This window comes from Mustela lutreola, chromosome X, assembly GCF_030435805.1.
Source record: "Mustela lutreola isolate mMusLut2 chromosome X, mMusLut2.pri, whole genome shotgun sequence".
Lineage (NCBI taxonomy): Eukaryota > Metazoa > Chordata > Mammalia > Carnivora > Mustelidae > Mustela > Mustela lutreola.
This window is the reverse complement of record NC_081308.1, coordinates 9,320,755-9,335,904: the sequence shown is the minus strand read 5'-3', so window position 1 is coordinate 9,335,904 and position 15,150 is coordinate 9,320,755. Positions and strand designations below refer to the sequence as shown.

The 15,150-nt window shown below is 43.0% G+C and overlaps 1 long non-coding RNA gene across 3 annotated transcripts; it reads left to right on the top strand.

Annotated features, from left to right (window-relative positions):
- The first annotated feature begins 970 nt into the window (after positions 1-970).
- On the top strand, positions 971-9,875 carry LOC131822013 (uncharacterized). Of its 3 annotated transcripts, XR_009350055.1 has the most exons (6): positions 971-1,317; positions 4,821-6,043; positions 7,323-7,440; positions 7,863-7,976; positions 8,381-8,601; positions 9,354-9,875. It is a non-coding gene; the product is annotated as an uncharacterized LOC131822013 (long non-coding RNA). The 3 variants fall into 3 exon arrangements; XR_009350054.1 differs by having other exon boundaries at positions 4,821-7,440; XR_009350053.1 differs by having other exon boundaries at positions 4,821-7,976.
- The last annotated feature ends 5,275 nt before the right edge of the window (positions 9,876-15,150 follow it).

Here is a 15,150-nt window from a genome sequence, read left to right as displayed (position 1 = left end):
AAGTACACAGTGTGGATGAATTTTGAAAATGTTATGCTAAGTGAAAATAATATATGAAGAATATACATAAATACACAAGTACATATGAAGACCCAAAAGAATCCATACTATACTATACTATGACTCCCCTTCCATGAAATATCCAGCATAGGCAAACCCATGGAAACATGGAGTCAGTCACTCCATTCTACTCCTGAAACCAGTATTACACTATATGTTAACTAACTAGAATTTGAATAAAAATTTGAAGAAAAAAAAAGAGTGACTTCTGTGGTCTGTAAATGGCATCTTAATCTGAAGTTAACCATCTTTTTTATGACGTGGTAGAGGACCGGCAGGGTCGACTCTATCTTTCATCGGATTTCAAGATGTCGGCTCCCTTTCCGCCATAGTTTCGCTTAGATAGGAGCAGTCCGTTCTGTGGAAACATAAAATTTATATCTGCCCTGGTCTTTATTGACCCCTGTCTCATGAGTTGTGTTTCTTTCTTTTCACAGTGACATTTGGTGGGTGTTTTTACAACTTTCTTCCACAAGTTCAAGAAATGCCAGGAAACGTAAAACCTCAATACCTAGTAAAAGATGATCTCCTTCTAAAATATAAGAATTACTTCTTTTTTCTTTTCTTTTCTCTTGGATTTTTATGAGTTTTGTTTTTTGAAAGGTTGGATCCAGCTTCCTCCTCTTCCTCCCACTTTCCTTCTTTTTATAGAGGCCCAGAGATTGGAATGAGAGCAGTAAAACACAGCCACTGCCTACAACAACTCCCAGGTACAAGGGCAGGTTGAGTAAACACACTGTATTATCAAGAGATAAAGCCAGAAGTTTGGCCAAGAGGGAACCCAGGCAGGTTGTACCCAGTAAAGCCAGGCTCTGCCCAGATAAACCATATCCTAGGGACCTCCCGCACTGCACACAACCATAGTTCCGGGGATTCTTTCTCCATGAGCAGAATAGCTCTGAGCTGAAACTTGAGCTCTGAGCTCCCCCGTGTTGTTTGTGTGTTGTTTGTATAACATGTCTCCAGGACCTCAAACACTCGTGAACACTGGATCATAGCAAGAAGTTGGCTTTCTGTGCCTTGGCTGATGGAACAAAGACTATTTACTTTCGGGTTCTTGGGGTAGGGGGTGGGACACTGTTCTTCCTTCTTGGGCCGTCCTTGCCCAGCTACTTTGGAAGACAGTCTAGCAGTTTCTCACAGAACCGAACACTCTTAACCTACGAACTTAAATCCACACAAAAAACCTGCACATGGATGTTGGTAGCAGCTTCGTTCCCAACGACCAAAAACTTGGAAGCCTCTGGATGTCCTTCAGTAGGTGAACGGATACATTGTGATATATCTAGACAAGGGAATACTATTCTGCACTTTTCAAGCCATGAAAAGCCATCGAGGGAATTTAAATGCCTATTACTCAGTGAAAGAAGCCAGTCTGAAAAGGCTACAGACTTTGAGATTCCTAACGGGATGACATTCTGGAAAGGCAAAGATATGCAGACAGTAGAAAGATCAGTGACTGCCAGGGGTTGGGAAGAGGAAAGAATGAATAGGTTAGGGACTTTTAGGGCAGTGAAACTACTCTGTACGACACTATAATGGTGGTTACACATCATTACAGCTTTGTCCAAACCCATAGAATGTTCCACACTGAGTGAAATGTAATGTCAACTGCGGACTCTGGGTGATAATGATGTGTCGGTGTAGGTTCATGAGTTGGTAACAAATGTCCCTTCTGGTGGGGGATGTTGCTACTGGGGGAGGATTGATATGTGGTGGGGGGAAGGGGGAACATAGGAAATCTGTGTGCCTTCCCCTCAATTTTGCTGTGAACCCAAAACACCTCAAAAAGTAAAGTTGATTTTAAAACATTTTGCAGTAGAGTCCTTGCCACTCAGAAAGTACTTGTAAAACAATGGCTGCTAACCTGGCCATTCCCCGCCAACCCTTGCCCCTGCCCGCTCCCCACCTGGCGCAGCGCTGGTCTCCTCCTAACAGGATTCTTAACCCTGAAATGCTGTGTCCATGTGTCAGGAATCTACTTGACAGTTTCAGGACTACCAGTTTTAGCCCAGGCCCTGGGATCAAATCCTTGTCTGCCACTCATCTGTCTGGGACTCAGTTTCCTCATCTGAGAGTTAGGGAATTGGTCTAGGTCATTTCCAAGGCCCCTTTCACTTTGCCAGTCTGTGAGCTGCGGTGGGGTGGGGTTGGGGGGGGGGGGGTCTGACAAAAGTCTATGTAATTTTGGCTTCAAAAATGTGACCCATACCTATCTATCTTCGTACCAGGGGCCATGTCAGACCTAGTAGCCATATTTTTCAAACCAAAATGCAGAGGTTATTATACAAAGAAATATATATATATATATATTTTATGTTTGAGGAGCTGCCTGGGTTCCCTACCACTATGGATGGTCAATATAAAAAGACTGAAATGGGACGCCTGGGTAGCTCAGTTGGTTAAGAGTCTGCCTTTGGCTCATGTCGTGATCGCAGGGTCCTACTATCGCAGGGTCCTACTATCGAGTCCCACATCGGGCTCCTGCTCAGCGGGGAGCCTGCTTCTCCCTCTTTCTCTGCTGTTCCCCCTGCTTGAATTCTCTTTTTCTCTCTCTCTCTGTGTCAAATAAATAAATAAGTCTTTAAAAAAAAAAGACTGAAATGTTTAAAAATACATAGAGAAGTAAAATTGGGGCAGCTCTTTCTGCCCACGGGTCATATCCTCATACCTTTAATAAAACCACATTTTAGCACCACCCCCTCCCCCAAAAAGTGAAATTGCTCACGGATTCTTCTCATTCAGAATAACAACAAAGACATTTTGGTCACTTTTCTTCCAGTCTTTTTGAAATTAATTTTTTCCAACTCTATCTTCTTCCCTAAACTTTATCTTCCCAACACCTAGAACTTAGCCAATATTCTTTTTAGTTTTAATTTAATGAATCAATTAAATTTGCATGGCAAAATGTTTTCAGTTCCAAGGTATTTCTATAATTTATAGGACTAACAAGGCAAAGTGATTTAAAGCAGTAACCCCATGTCAAGTTTAGGGTAAGAATCACATACACAATTTTGAAGAGTTGGTCTTTGAAGATCATCTTTAAGGATTTTTTTTTAGGAGGAAGGGCCTAGAGGATTATGAAAGCCATTGCATTTCCATAAGAAAAGCCAGGCACCAGAAATGAGAGGGTCTGGGATTTCATAAAGAAAGTGGCATTAGTTGAATAATCAAACTTGAAACTCCTACAGATACAGGTCTTTTTAGACTTTAACTTTTTTTTTTTTTTTAATGGTTATTAATGTTATTGGTAGTTCTATATGTTAGATTTTTTTTTTTTTTTCTCCATGGGGTCAAAAAGTACCTAAGTATATGACTACAAGTAAAATAGGACACAGAAATAGGGTACTGGCAGTTTTTCCACTTTCATTTGTGTGTAAATTTTTATTTCAATTTATTTAACAAAATTTTGTCTTAATTTTTATTTTCTGCATGTGTATGAATTTTTAATATAAATGCAGGGATGTAAAGCATTAGTGCAAGTAATAGCAAACTTAGTAGCAAACTTACAGGAACAGCCCAGAAAGCAGACATTAAAAACATGTGCTTACTTGTAGGACAACCAACCCAGTTAGAAAAGTGTAGTGAACGGATGGCATCCACCATACAATCCAGATGCCACAAACACCATTTAGTTGCCGCCAATAAGAAATGTACTTGATAAAAAACCCAAATGGTGGCATGGTCCAGAAGAATTTAACAGGCTTAGTTGTAATTGTTGTAAATCTGAGCTGTGGAAACAGGTTCACTGAAGTATTTTGACTTGCACTAATGCTTTACATCCCTGCATTTATATTAAAAATTCATACACATGCAGAAAATAAAAATTAAGACAAAATTTTGTTAAATAAATTGAAATAAAAATTTACACACAAATGAAAGTGGAAAAACTGCCAGTACCCTATTTCTGTGTCCTATTTTACTTGTAGTCATATACTTAGGTACTTTTTGACCCCATGGAGAAAAAAAAGAAAAAAATCTAACATATAGAGCTACCAATAACAAAAAGAAGAGAATTTTTTTTTTTAAAGAATGAAATGTTGGGGCACCTGGGTGGCTCAGTCATTAAGCATCTGCCTTCAGCTCGGGTCATGATCCCGGAGTCCTGGGATCGAGCCCCGCATCAGGCTCCCTGCTCAGCAGGAAGCCTGCTTCTCCCTCTCCCTCTCCTTTGCTGTGTTCCCTCTTTTGCTGTGTCTCTGTCAAATAAATAAATAAAATCTTTAAAAATAAAAAAATTTTTTTTGCACATTTAAAGCTTTTATTTTTTTTATTTTTTGCACATTTAAAGCTTTTTTTTTTTAATTTTTTAAAAGAATGAAATGTTTTCCATCATACTGGATTCTTCCTTTTTTTTCTTTTTAAGATTTTATTTTTAAGTCATCTCTACACCCAACGTGGGGTTTGAACCTATAATCCTGAGATCAAGAGTCACAGGCTTTATCTACTGAACCAGTAGGGTGCCCTGATCATAGTGGATTCTTCAGTATGTTCTCCCACCTGTGCAGTGTGCTAGCTGGACGTCATTCGGCACGAATGTTACATGTTTTAGATAGCACACAGATTGGTGTTTTCCAAAAAGGCCCACCAGACAGGCCTCACTTGCCTCCTGCAAAACACCACTAGCTGAGTACAGACGTGTCTGGAAGTTCCCGAGCAATTTCTCACACGAAACGCTGAAAAGGAAGTTTGCAAATCGGAAGTTTGCGAATCACAAGTTTGGTGTACTTCTCTCTCTTTCTCTCTCTCTTTTTTTACAGGCAAAGAAGGGGCAGAGGCAGGGGGAGAAGGAGACAGAATCTTAAGCAGGCTCCACACCCAGAGTGGAGCCTGACACGGGGCTTGATCCCATGATGCTGAGATCACAACCTGAGCTGAAACCAAGAGTCGGACACTCAACCAACTGAGTCACCCAGGTACCCCAAGACTAGATCTTTTAAAGTTTTAGGTTTGTATCATAACGAAATTGAGTGGAAGGTACAGAGATTTCCCATCTGGCCCCTCCCCCTCATAAGCACAGCATCCTCTGTTATCAACAATGTGCATCAGGTAACATTTGTTACCAGGTATGAACGTACACTGATGCAAGCTCATCGCCCAAAATCTACAGTTTACCTCGGAAGACTCAGCTCTCCCACTGCTGCCTGTACATTGCTCAGTGTTGTGTTCAGCTGCAAGTAGTTGAAAACCAGACTTGAGTGACTTCAGCCTAGAGGTATTAATTTCTTCACGGAACAGGAAGTTCGGAGACGGGCCCTTGTGTGTTCAGATCGAACAGCTCCTCCCTATCACAGCTGGACCCATATGCCTGCCATTCCTTTGGTCTCTCTTTCATGTTCCAGATTCCAAGCATCGCTTCTGCATCCAAGGGAAAATGGGACCGGAAGAGGGGAAGATCCCACCAGCCAGCCCAGTTTCTTTCTGTCCTGGAAGCAAAAGCTGTCCAGAGTTCGCCCCTGTCCTAAGAAGACTTTTGCTTAAGGCTCCCCGCCCAGAACCAGGTCCCACGAGAACTCCCAGTACAACAGGATCTGTGGGACAGAGGTGGTCTGTGGCCGCAAACAAAATTGAGACAGCGTTAGCACCAAAAAAGGGGTCGCTGGGCACCGGCGTGCAAGTAACAGTATTTCTGACGCACGTTGCCATAACCAAGAGCTGTGTGGCTTGCTACAGGCTTTGACTTTGGGGATAGAAAGCCCCTGCTTCAGTCAGCGTCCCGCGCAGGGTAGCTTTGATAATAACAGCAGCTCTGTTCATTATAACAACCTGTCTTGACATCAGCACTTCCGTGGAGCAGGCAAGAGAAGTCTCCCCACCCCCACTGGATGGCTGCAAAACCGAGCCTGCAGCACGGGCAGCTGCGTGAACATGGTCAGCCCAGAACTGGAATCTGACTCCTACACCTTCAAGCCTGTGTCCAGAGCTGTGATTGATTCCATTTCTGCCTGCTTGGTCCGCACCGCCGGTTGAACCTCTGGCCGAGGTGAGACGATTTTCCATACTGAGAAATGCACAGAGTCAAGCTCCCCTACAAGTTCTCTCTTTTTTTTTTTTTTTTTTTTTTTTTTTAAATATTGGGGTTTTCCTGTGGTGGCTGAAGCTTTTCATGACATAGAGTTTTGGGAGAATTATGAGGGAATTTCAGACACCAACACCCATCAAAACCCCTTGCCACCAAACTTTAGCCCGAATGCCTTCTGTGTGGCCCTGTGAGTAAAACTTGTACAATGCTTGCAAGAAAATAAAGGATGGCTGTGTACCCCTTCCAAGTCATATTCAAGCCAAAGGGATTCAATTCTCTACAGAAGTGTGTTTCTGGCGTGCCTGGGTGGCTCAGCGGTTGGGTGTCTGCCTTTGGCTCGAGTCATGATCCCGGGGTCCTGAGATCGAGCCCCACATCGGGCGCCCTGCTCATTAATGAATTGATGAATCAGATGTTGTTGATACATGCTTACCCTATATTTGCATAAAAAATCACATTTCCAGCTTTTTGAACTTTGCTCTGGCAGTGCCTTGGTCAGCATTGCCCGCTGAACCTCTCGCCAAAGTCAGAGGACCTCCAGTGCTGAAAAATGCATTCTTACAGAGGGAATCGAACAGGGTTTAGGGCATTCAGTGATGTGAAGTCTGCGAAGCAGGAAGAGCCAAATCCCTCTGGAGGTGTATGCGCTATTTATTTATTTATTTATTATTTATTTTAAAGATTATATTTATTTATTTGACAGAGATCACAAGTAGGCAGAGAGGCAGGTAGAGAGAGAGAGGAGGAAGCAGGCTCCCCGCTGAGCAGAGAGCCCGATGCGGGGCTCGATCCCGGGACCCTGAGATCATGACCTGAGCCAAAGGCAGAGGCTTTAACCCACTGAGCCACCCAGGCGCCCTATATATGCTATTTAACTTGATGCTTGCCTTCGGCTGTTCATAAACACTATCTAGAAGCTTCCCCCTCACAGTGGGCTGGCATTGGATTTCAGAACCAAAACAATAGAAAATAATGCAAAATGAGAAAGCCCTATGCAAACAAATGGAGGAACACAGAAATTCCAATTTTAGAAATGAAATGGAATCTGGTGGTGGTGGCCACCCAGAGGCCTCCTTCTTGCTTCCTCAGTCTGTCTCTCCCCGGGAACTTAACTCTCCTTTCCCACCCGGAGTCTATTGTCAATGCCACGAGCACTGGACAGAAGCTCGTAGACAAAGAAAAATCAGCTATATTGAGCATATTTTATCCTAATCGCCATAGGGATCATTTCCTCCTGCAGGGAGGCGGACACATATTACAAAGATACAGAAACCAGCGCCTTTCGAAGGGACACCAACCTCAGACAACCTTTGTGGAGTTCCAGGTTCTAGAAACACACTGCTTGGGATGGAGTGGTGGTAATGATTACAGTTGTGTTTGTTTGTTTATTTTAACCACCTTGGTGGGGGAGCTGGCAGAGTCTGGAGGAAAGAGAAAAGTATTGGAGAAATAAACAAATTAGGTTCTGCTATTTATCTACTGTGTGTCTGTGTCTGTGTGTGTGTCTGTGAGTGAGAGAGAGAGAGAGAAAGGGCTCTTGTTTGAGGTTATTTTTCAGTTTCAGCACTTCTCCTGAGACTTAAGCAGAGATCACAGATCCCATGTGCCTTGTTAGTAAATTTGTTATAAATAGAATAACCACCCAGACCGCATTATCACGAGTTCCTATAGTCCCTGACCACATGTTTCCACTGCTAAGGCGGTCACGTGTGGGGAGGTCGGGGGCATGGGAACAGTTGGTTTAACTACACCAGTGGTATTCCTCCCCACCACCTCCAAGAAAAACACCGAACCAGTGGGATTCCCAGGATGATTTCCATCCAGTGGATCATCACCGAAAAGAGCTCTGAGTTGTATTATGGCCACTAAACGCAACTTCCAAAAGCCATAATTAGTAAGTCCGCATGACAATATTGTCATTTCCATCTACAATCCACTTGCTGTCTCTGTCACTTTTTAGGTCTTCAAACAATTTGCCTCTCAAAAAAAACTATATATGTATATATGTGTATACTATATATATATATATATATATATATATATATATTTCAACAGGACGTATTTTTATCATTAGTGTTGCTTACTATAAAAGAATATTTTATGCATTGCATTATATTCCTAGATGCGACTGGTAGGAAGCTACATATATGTCGAAGTAGCTTTGATTTGTGTTTGTTGGTTGTAAGGTGATGGATTAGTTATCTTTTCCCTGATGTTCTCATATTGTTCTCCTTCCAATGTAGTACGTTTATTTTTTATTTCATTTTTTAAAAGATTTTTATTTATTTATATTGACAGAGAGAGCACAAGCAGGGGGAGCTGCAGACAGAGGGAGAAGCAGACTCCTTGCTGAGCAGGGAGCCCGATGTGGGGATCGATCTTAGAACCCTGGGATTGTGACCTGGCCTGAAGGCAGATGCTTACAGACTGAGCCACCCAAACGCCCCTGTAATTTTATCTTAAAACAATATTAGACTGACCAGACATCACTCCTTCCAGAGGACCGACACTCCCTACTGGTAATGACTGGTTTTCTTAGAAACTCAGAAATCAAACCTTTGATAATTTTGGTAGACTCTCATCCATTGGTCGGTAGCATTCAGAATCTAAATTCTGCTCTTAGCCTTCAGGTGCTTATCCCATTCTCCAAGTCCTCAGTGGTGGGTTACAGGGCTCACAATAAGTCTTCTCAGTTTCTTAAGATGTCTCTTATGCCAATAAGGAGACTCAAAAATCTTGACAAATAGTATTATTCATTCATTTTGGAAATACTGGAAAAATCAAACCACTTTCAAGTACATCAAATGGTTCTCCCCAAAACTTAGTCTCTTAACTGTCTCTTAAGATAATATTCTCATATATCTCTATTAAGCACTTTCTTCTCTTGTCTAGAGACATGAGACTTTTTTTGTTTCTTAGGCTTTTTAACTAAAATAAGCCTGTTAGTTCTTTTGTTTGCCTTTCTGAGCTAAAATGTAATCATTATGCTCCTAACTTTCTTTTCTTTTCTTTTCCTTTCTTTCTTTCTTTCTTTCTTTCTTTCTTTTTGGACAATATCCTCATTAACAATTAATGGGTAGGATAAGATGGCATTGTGCCTTGTCACATATTGCCCAAGGCGCAGCATACTAGAAAATAAAAATCTAGTTTTGAAAATGGCTTGTGACCATACTTTTTAAATGGGAGAATCAATTATATAATAATCTTTCGCAATATTATTCTTTATATGATTCAATCAAGAAAAATAATGCTCTGCATCCTTTTTCCACAGCCGCCCCCCACGAGGAAGAAAATCACCAAGGGCTGATAGATCAACATGACCCAGAAACCAGGTTGTTTGGAGGCCGCCCTACTCCGCCAAATGTCCTAGCAGCACAGTAAAAGGGTCAAAACAAAACTCTGTGTTATTATTGAAGGCTTCTCTACTCTAATTGCATTTGTAGTTCAAGGAATTCTTCATGGTGCCTCTAAATTTTCTAAAGAAGCCACAGAGCTTAACACTTCTTTCAAGGATAGGGAGCAAAAGTCCTTTGTAAGTTTCCTTCCAGACAAAAGGCGACTGTGCCTTTCTGTGCATTTGGTTTCTTACACTCCGTGATCCCTATATTTGGTTTTCCTTAGCAATTCTATGGATCTACACCGAGCCATGGAATGGTTCTTTCATTGTGAACTTTTCACACAGCATATTTTTATTTTTCACTTTCAAAAATGATCTAAGACACTGGCTGCATTCAGAAACGTGTGCCAGGCCCCATCTTCTCTTCTCCTTGAGCTAGTTCATCCTGCTATTGTAACTTCCGTGAGGGTAGGTACTGCTTACATCTTGCTACTGCTATGCCCCTAATACCTAGGGCAGGACCCAGTATTCAATAGGGCTCCATGTGCATTTGCTGAGATAATGAAGTGAATCCTTTCCCTCAAAGACAAGGTATAAAGTAGGAGTTGCTCATTTGTTTAATGGATCTCAACATGCCATTAAACTTTGCGGGGCCAGGATCTGGAGATGTGGTTCTGGAATTTTCTGTGTGCCCTAAATGCTTCCAGAGACATAGTGAAGGCCGTGGACATTCTGCTCGGGCTCATCCGACAACTTAAACATCGACCGATTCCCAAACTCCCACCTGTAGGCTCTACCTTAAGTACATCCTCTCTTGGCTGCCCATGACTGATTATTTGTGAAAAGACATGCCCAGGACTGAGGGCTCTGAAAAGGAATGTGGAGGACCTAAAACAGAGGCTCGGAGATCACTGAAGGCCAGTAAGGGCCACAGGCAGATGTGAAGACAGTCAGAGAGAAAGGAGAAGAGAGGCTTACCCAGCACTGAGTTATTCGAGCCTGCAAGTGTACCCCAAACGCAAGGGTCTTGTGGGGGGAGCCCTTAAGTTAAGATCTGGCGGTTAAGCAAAGGAAATTGTGATCTGAAACTGAGCCAGGACTGGACGGCCAAAGCCAAAGAGTCCTTGTCTTTCACTTACCAGGAAAAGAGTGTCGACAGCCCTAGACTAGCACACAGTGAAACAGACAGGGGATTAGCAGAAAAAAAGAAAATGTACTTTAACTCATCATACTTCTTTTTTCCTTAAAGAATTTATTTATTTGTCAGAGAGAGAGAAAGCATAAGCAGGGGGAACAGCGGGCAGAGGGAGAAGCAGACTCTCCCCCATCTGCTGAGCGGGTAGCCTGATGCGGGGCTGGATCCCAGGACCCTGGGATCATGACATGAGCCGAAGGCAGACACTTAACTGACTGAGCCACCCCGGGCATCCTGACTCATTATACTTTTAATGAGCACCTGCTTTGCTTTGATGGAGCGAGGAGCTTACATGACTGCCTCTTATATACTTCAAAATTGGGAATGACAAGTGTGCCAAAAGGAGCCGAGCTAAAAGGAATCCTATTAGGGGTCATGTGTAACCCCACAATTCCCCCATACAAGAGAATAGTGCTCATCTGGGAGCAATGTCGTCCCCACCTCCCCAGGGACACTGGGTAATACCTGAAGACAATTTTGGCTGTCATACCTAATCAGGAGGTGCTTCTGGCCTCCAGCGGTATGAGAGAGACTGACCCAGCCAAGATGCCCCAGTGCTGAGAAGGAAGAAGTATGCACCAAAGGGTTTAGGGCACTTCTGTCAGCTGACCAGATTGTTCCACTGCTTCCTGTTTTGCCTGACACATTGTGGGGAAAATGCAGGATTCCCCTGGCTTGGTCTTTTTTAAAAAAAATCTATTTATTTATTTGACAGAGAGAGAGAGATCACAAGTAGTCAGAGAGGCAGGCAGAGAGAGAGGAGGAAGCAGGCTCCCCGCCGAGCAGAGAGCCCGATGTGGGGCTTGATCCCAGGACCCTGAGACCATGACCTGAGCCGAAGGCAGAGACTTTAATCCACTGAGCCACCCAGGTGCCCCTCCGGGCTTGATCTTCAGGAGAGAGGTTCCACTGGCTCCCCTGTGTTGTGGCAGTGGAAAGTTACCCAAGCTGCAATGAAACCCCCCTGGGAGCCTGGTGTTGGGGGTAAATTTCATCAGAAGGTGTCCTCAGGGAACACCAGGGCACTGCCAAATGTCATCGCAGGATCGGGAGGGCGATTCTGGTACAGCAGGCAGCAGAGACAACTCCCCCTGGGTTAACAGGAACGGCGTTGGCATCAGCTCTGTCCCTGCCTCCCCCGCAGCAGGGCAGCCAAGCAAGAAATAATGGGGCTGAAGCGCGAAGGGCAAACCCAATGGGCTTCCTGTTGAGCATGACTCTGCTTCTCTTTTAGTCAATTTTCTTCCAAGCCTTACGTCACTGGAAACAGGTAAAGATGTGCCAACTGCATGTACCTCCTTTCTTCACCCTTCAGTTTTAGGAACCGGCAAATTAAGCACACACGAACTAGCCGGGTCCAGATAACACTGCGGATTTGCTTACTTAGACTTCTGCGGCGGTTCTCTTTCTTTCTTCCAGGACACTGTGCTTCCATCAGGAGGCCACCCAGGCATGTCCTTGATCTGCGCTCCTTCCTGCTGACAGGTGTCCTGGCCTGTCCGACCCAGCATCTTGCAGGTCCAAGGGCACTCTCTTCATTCGTGTTCTGCGGCTGGAGCCGCTCCATTCCGCTCTCCTGAGTTGGAAGGAGCCCAGAGCCTTGGAAGCGGGCCTGAGTCCATGTTGTTTTTATGGAGTACAAGGACTGTTCCAAAAGTGATTATGATTCAGATGTTTCTTGCTGGCCCGTTCCCCAAATAAACTTGCTTGATGGAAATAAATTAATTTTATGGGTCACAAAAAGATATTCTGGTTAGTAAATTCACTCCATATCCATCGGATGAGCAATCAGGTGATGGTTTACAGAAGCCCTAAAAGAAGAATGCCAAACCAAAAAGCCCACGTGTCTTGTGTGAGCGTAGTGCTACCAAGAGGAGGGATAGACAAATGAGATGTTTGGAGAAAATTAATTTCAAGATGTCAGAGAAATCACTACGGTGGAGGCTATGGAGATTAATTGGCATGTGTATGGCGATAGTAGAAAGGAGTCTGATGGGCGATTGGGTCAGATGTAAAATGAAATATGCAAAAGAAAATATCTAACAAAAAAGCAGATTTCTTCTTCTTTTTTTTTTTTGCATACACAAAAAGCACGCGAACCCTGTTGAAGATAGGGGTTACAAAGATCAATTTCATTCTGGATCAGTTTCTGGACTATGCCTAGAATATCTCCATGAAAAAAATCCAACCACATTTTTGCAGTTATAACATATGCAAGCCACAGGATTGAGGAACCTGGTCCCAAGCCCATATTACTCTCATTATGACTTAACTGAAAGTACATAGTTTAGGAAGTTTCAGTAAAATGAATCGGTCAGAATATATTCCTTTGCAGAAAATGACTACTTACATTTCCAAACTCTCGCTATGAATATGGTCAGCCTTTGGAACTCAGATAAATAAATACAAGGTGAGAGTCTACTAGAGGAATTTATTATATGTGCTGCCGAAGCGAGCGCTCCACTAAAGGAATTTAAACAAATAGGAAAACCTAGCTACTTGAGGTTAACACAGGAAGTTGAAGGTTTCACATTCACAAACTAAACAGCCCTAGGAAATGAGAATGTATTATATACCAAAAGCGAACATGAAAAAAACATTTGCAGAACACTTAGAACAGTTCCCAGCACACAGCGTTGGTTTCCTTTCAAGCTGCCATCATAAACGCAGGAAATCTGGAAGAATATTCTACATCTAACTTTTAACATTACAATATACAAGACTGTTGTCTTTGGCTGGGTTCGAATGCCTCTAATGTAGAGGTCAGCAAACTGGGGCCCATGAGCCAAATCCTCCCCGCCGGTCTTCATAAAGCCTGAGAGCTGAGAACTGTCTTTACATTTTTAAATGGGAAAAGAAAAATCAAAAGGAAAATACTATTTTGGCACAAGGGAAAATTAATGGAAGTTCTAATTTCGGTGTCCATGAATAAAGTCTGTTTGGCACATGGCCCTCCTCCATTGTTTACATCTTGTATGTGGCAAATTTTGAGCTCTTTTGAGCTCAACAGTGAGTTTTTGAGCAACAGTGAGTCCTTTCAGAAGAGACCCTATGGCCTGTAAAGCCAAAAATATTTACTATCTGGACATTTCCCGAAAAAGCTTGCTGATCTCCCCCTTAATAGGCCAAGATAGTTTAGTCTGAAAGTAAAAGTACACACACACATAAACAGAAAAAGAAAACGAGAGAGAGAGAGAAATGAGTTGATTTTCTGAAACTGCACTTGAACCTTTCCTACGTATCTGCACCCACTTTTTAGGGCAGCCTGGCTGTCTCTGATCGAAGAGGGCCGTGCTCCCTGCAAACATGTGACTGCTCTTTCTGCCATGTGATCTGTGGAAAGCTCAGGTATGGTATGAAATGTGACACACAAGTTGGAATGAGTTCTCAGGGTATTTGGTTTAGGTGACCTAGGTTACACAACAAAATTAAAATAGCTGAAATATCTACGTAAATGAAAAATGAGTGTACACGGAGAGGGAGCACTCAGTCTTTAGAAGAAAGAGGAATGTTCTTTTTGATGGGACATCCCCCCCCCCACTTTGTGAGTGAGCTTGTTGGCTCGGAGTGAAGAAGTAGAAGGACCAGAGGGACTTCTATGGGTCCCCTTGGACTTCCATTCAGCCAATAGCACAGAAAAGTTGGTTGACTATGGGCCGTGGCAAAATTTCAGGATGCCTGTTTGTACTGACGCTATAAAGGGCAATGCGTATTTTGTAACAGCTTCCACATAACTTCATGGTGTTGGGAAGATAATCACTTGGGAAGTGATCTGCATGATACGTTTTATGAGACTTTTGCATGCTTCTTTTTTCTTGAATTCTAGTGAAAATTAGCATCAAGTCCTCAGAAATGCCAGAGGTTGAGGCAATCAGTTAAAGACCTTTGCTCTTTTTTTTTTTTTTAAGATTTTATTTATTTATTTGACACAGAGAGAGATCACAAGTAGACAGAGAGGCAGGCAGAGAGAGAGGAAGGGAAGCAGGCTCCCTGCTGAGCAGAGAGCCCGATGCGGGGCTCGATCCCAGGACTCTGGCTTTAACCCACTGAGCCACCCAGGCACCCGACTTTGCTGTTCTAAGTACAGTGTGGTCTGTGGGCCAGCAGCCTCAGAATCTTCTGGGAGCTTTTCAGAAATGCAAATTCTCAGCCTTCCATGGCCATGTCTGCTGAATTGGAATCTGCATTTTAACATGATTTTCAGGTCATTGGAAGACACATTAATTTTCAAGAAGCACTAATCAAAAAATAAATAAATCAATAAAAAGACACACAGGCCTCAGAGTCTTCAAGATCCTGTCACAGGTCCAGCTGGTGCTAATTCACTGGAGACCTTGGGCCAAGTCCTCACTGTGTTTTTGTCTTGGTCCTCTTCTCTCCAGAGTGGGGCTAAAATTGCCTTCCCCCAATTTTTGAATAATGCTCGTACTATCACATGAGCTTGGGAACATGAACCTGCTTGAAAGAATATCAATTCCTCAATGGTTATGAAATATTAGGAACACTAAGGGCTAATATCTACAGAAGCTTACCCAC